Source organism: Spinacia oleracea, chromosome 5 (assembly GCF_020520425.1).
Source record: "Spinacia oleracea cultivar Varoflay chromosome 5, BTI_SOV_V1, whole genome shotgun sequence".
NCBI classification, from domain to species: Eukaryota; Viridiplantae; Streptophyta; class Magnoliopsida; order Caryophyllales; family Amaranthaceae; genus Spinacia; species Spinacia oleracea.
The window spans coordinates 103508381-103513381 of NC_079491.1; the positions used below are offsets into that span (position 1 = coordinate 103508381).

Sequence of the window (5001 nt, forward strand, 5' to 3'; positions counted from 1 at the left end):
GGAATTGGTTGCCATAGGTCCTCGGTCCATTGAATCCGGGAGGTGGAAATTGAGACACACCATATGGACCTCCCGAGTTCAACGGATAACCCCCACTAGAGGCACCCCTAAATTGCCCATAAGAGTAGTTGTAACCCCCTCCACCTTGATGGTTGGGATTATAACTACCTTGATTGTATTGGGCTTGATTTCCAAGACCGTGAGATTGACCATAGGGTGCTTGGACTTGATAGCCTTGCGCTCTATAGCCACCTCGGCCTTGACTATCATACCCACCTCCTTGGCCATAGCCTTGGTAGGATCCATACATAGGGGGCCCTCTAGGTGCTTGCCTAGAAAAGTTTTGATTATTGGGGTTATCATTTCTAGACCTCTCATTCAAAGCATGGGCATATTCCATATCAAAATCACCTTCACAAGAAGGGCCATAATCCACATAGGACACATTATGCACCAAAGGACAAGCATTAGGGAAATGACCAAAATCTTGACAATTATCAAAAAAAGATGAGCCAGGAGGCATTGTGTCATAGGAACTAACCTTTTTCTTCCCCTTGGTGAGAAGAGTAGCCGAAGGTGGTGGAATTATTGATGGCGATGGTGGTTGACTTGGTGTGCTCTCTAGCTTTTCCAATCTCGAGCTAAGATTTTCAATGATCCTAGCTTGCTCCATAGCATATACTGACCCTTTACCATCATCATTCCTACCCTTTCCATCATAGTCTCTTGCATTAACGTGCCAAGCTTGATAATTTTGGACCACGTCCTCAATTATCTCTTCAATTTGATCTTCGGTCTTGTTCATGATGGGACCAACCGCCCCCGCATCTAGACTCGTCATGGAGGTTGGGCTCAATCCCAAGTAGAAGGTTTGGAGTAACAACCACTTAGGGATCCCATGGTGAGGGCATTCCCTTTGGTATTCTTTGAATCGGTCCCAAGCTTCAAAAAGCGATTCATCCAGCTTTTGCTCAAATGATTGAATTTTGTGGCAATATTCCGCCGTCTTGCCATGAGAGTAGAACTTGCTCAAAAATGCGCTAGTCACTTAATTCCAAGTGCGAAGTGAATTTGGCTTGACCTCCTTGTCAAGCCAATCGATAGCTTGCCTAAGGAGAGCGAAACGGAATAGAGTCAACCGCAGATAGTCCGAAGTCACACCATTGTGTTTGATTGTATCATAATAATGCTCGAATTGCTTTAGGTGCTCGTGTGGTGACTCGTTGCTCTTCCCATAAAAAGGATGGCTTTGAACCAAGTTAATCAAAGCGGGTTTGATTTCGAAGTTATTAGCATTGGTTGTGGGAGCTTGGATACCACATGTTGCCTCAAATGCTCCCGGTATACTTAAATTCTTAACCGGGTGTGCCATTTTTACAAAGGCTTGCTCACTCTCTTCTTGTTCCACGCCTACACTCAAGGATTCAAATCGGTTGTGGCTTGATGAGCGAGTTCGAACGCGCCTTAATCTACTTAATGTCCTCTCCAATTCAAGGTCAAGAGGGTGGAGAGACCTTTGACGTGGATGACCCCTATCAAGCATACAAACTCAAACAAACACGTGAGTATTGCAAAGGAAGAGAAAGAAAACAAGAATGCAATATTTTTGTATTTTTTCTAATGGTAAACTAGTCTCAACAAAACTCAACCGTTCCCCGGCAACGACGCCATTTTGATAGGGTGTTTTTCCGTCGTTGAAAAGAAAATCACCCAACCAAACAAAATTTATAAACCACTAACTAACCGGCTATATGGACTATAGCGGCAAGTATAGGGATCGTCCCATAGAAACGGTGTGCATTGAGTCAAGGTGTTAAGCTAGTTTGGACAAAAGTTGGTTTGAATTATACTCTAAGAAAACTAAAGCGAACAATTAAACTAATTTATCAATATAGGGAAATGCTAAGGAGTCGGGGATAGGCTAGAGAAATCGGGGGAAACAATCTAAACAATCAAGCAATCATGATTATGTAACGACTTAGTGCATAGGGGAATAGAATCGAATGACATGCCCGCGACCTCTCGGATAATCTATGGAAGAGCTTTCGCCTAATCCTAGACTAAACAACTTGCATATAATAGGAACCACTATTCACTTACACAAATTAGGCTCACAATGTCTTGCCAAACCTAGCCTATGCAATCCAATCAATTCCAATCAAATAGTATTTGCAACTACCACTCAATTAGTCATGGATATCCTATCACCAAATCAAATTTAATTACAACAATCAATCAACATTCAACAATAAATTTCCCCTAATTAAGCCCCTAGATTCTCCCCTTTCCCTAACCTAAGTCTACTCACTACACATGCTAGAAATTAGGAATTTCATGAATTCTAGGCAAGTGATCATGTGATTGAAGGAGTAGAAAGAAGGAATAAAAGAGTAGAACATTCGATCAATTGCAAAATCAATTAAAGAATGGAGAATCAATGAAACTAAAATCAAAGTAAAGAGGAATTCAAGAATTAAAAGCAATTAAAGAACAAAAGCAAAATAGCAAGAACAAGGAACTAAGAATTTGAATTGAAATTGCAAGAAATTGAAAGAGAGTTGAAGAAATTACAACTTGAAGCTTCAAAGCAAGAAGTTTCTCTCTCTAGAAAATGCTGAAAATATATTTTGGAATTCTAAAAATGTAAATCTAAAATTAAATTTTCTAAAATTAAAATGAAAAATCTATTTATAAGTTTCCCCAAATAGAAGCTTAAATTCGAAAATCTGCAGCCCGCACAACTGTTCGGTCGCACATACCCTTTGTGCGATCGATAATAGAAAGCTTATTCGAGCAACCTTTAAACCCTGTGCAAGCAAACGAAGCGAAGACGAACTCCTTTGTCTTGTGTGACCGAATAGAGAATCATGTTCGGTCGAATGAGCTTTTCTTGGCCCATGTCTTCCTTGAATTTTAGTTTGGTCAAACAGCTAATCATGTGTGGGCGCACAAATTCTTGTGCGGTCATTTACCAAAATTGGGGCATTCTGTCTCCAAAGTCACATTTGTGCGACCGAACAATAAGGGATATTCGTTCGCACAAAACTGCATCTTCCTTAGTGTCCACCAGCTCTCCTCTGTTCGGGCGCACGAACTTCTATCCAGTCGCACATGCCCTGTTTTGGCTCAATTCTACTTGTTTTCCATCATATTTCACCATAATCACCTATAAAGCACAAGATGGAAAGAAACTTATAAAAATCATACGAAAAGCTATAAAAACTATGAAAAAGCATAATAAACTAACATGAAATGCTTAGCTAAGAGCGACATAAATGTCGCTCATCAATTCGTACCGTATGGCGACGAGCTCCCTTGCTCGTCGTCCCATGCCCGCACTATACAACACCCCTTAAGGGTAACACGTAGCGTCCATTGCTTTGTGCGTGCAAAATTCATTAGCGAATTATATAAAAATTATAACTTTTTAATTTAAATTTATAGACAAATTAAAAAATAATATTAATTTCATAAATTTAGGGCGAAAAATCGAAAATTTATTATTCAATTAATTTCCGATTATCATGGATTCAAATTTAGGTCATAAAAAATTAAAATTTATCAAATTTAATAACTTTTACGGTGGTTTTAATCATGGATGCCTAATTAATTTGTCAATTAATTATGAAAATCAAAACAAATTCTAAATTATTCGAATTTCAACAAATTAATTACAATTACAAATTAGGTTGTATAATTAACAAGCTTAGGCATTTAAAATTGTTAAACATATACAGTAGGTCAATCAAAAATTCAAGATTTACAACAAGAATGGCAAATATTTAATTTAACATCTTAAATATTACAAATTTTGCGTTCGAAAAACTAAAACCTCCGAAAAGTCATAGTTAGGCTTCGAACTTGGGAATTCTGGGTTCGGTATAAAATCTTTGATTTTAGTCAAAATTTTAAAACGCCATTTACATGCGAAATACACTATAAAATTATACGATTCCGACCATTATTGACTAAACTGCCGAAAATTTTGCGAACATATAATTAAATAATCGCACGAATTTTCAATTAATTACCAAAAATTGAAAATTTCGAATTAATCACCCCTTTAATTCATTGCATATTTATAAAATTTAACCATGTTAACTATTTATTATGGAATTAATTAGAGGCTCGTGATACCACCGTTTGGTTATGATACATATAATTGAATATATATCATGCGGAAAAACCATAAAGCCAGGAATCCAAATTAATTGCCACATAACAATTAGCATAATATAGGACACATACACTTTGTAGCGTGCCCTCCCTAGCTGCGCCCGAACCGAACAAGAACAAGTCTAGGACTCCAAATGTCGTCCCTCCGTAGATAGTCCACAGCACGTTCGAAGCCGCCTTAGATTTAATTAACTAGAATCGCACCTAAGATTCTATGAATTTATTCGAATATTTTGGCAAATATTAGTCTTAGTTTGAATCCTTAAAACTAGGTGAATAATTGAAATTATGTGTTTATAAATTTGTGAATGCCATCACATATTTATAGAGTAGGAACAATGGAATTAGACGTCTACTAGGATTCAAGTATTCTAAATCTATTAGAATTAGATTTTACTTAAAACTACTAACTTAGGAAATTAATCTTTTAATCTAATCCTAATCGCTTAAGGATTCGATGCATGCACAAACTCCAACACGCACACGAGCACGGCCCGCAAGCGAGCAGGCAATGCCCGCGCGCGCGAGAAGCCCATCGCAGGCTCGTAGCCCACACGAGCTCGTTGCCCATTGCTTGCAGCCCGCGTGCTGCTTCGCAGCCCAAGGGCGCGCTGGGCCTGGTCTTGCGCTGTGCCTTGCGTGCCTTTGGCTGCTGTGTTGCTCATGCCTTGCGCGCTGGGCTTGCTAGGCGTGGGCCTGGCTTCGTGCTGGGCCTTCGTCTAGCAAGCTCGTCCGATGCTTATTTCGTACGACGCGCTTCCGATTAATTTTCCGATTCCGGAATTCATTTCCGATTCGAACAATATTTAATATTTCCGATTCCGG

The 5001-nt window shown here is 39.0% G+C and overlaps 1 pseudogene; it reads left to right on the forward strand.

Moving 5' to 3' along the window:
- Positions 1 to 893: 893 nt before the first annotated feature.
- Positions 894 to 994, forward strand: LOC130462147 (uncharacterized; annotated as a pseudogene).
- The last annotated feature ends 4007 nt before the right edge of the window (positions 995 to 5001 follow it).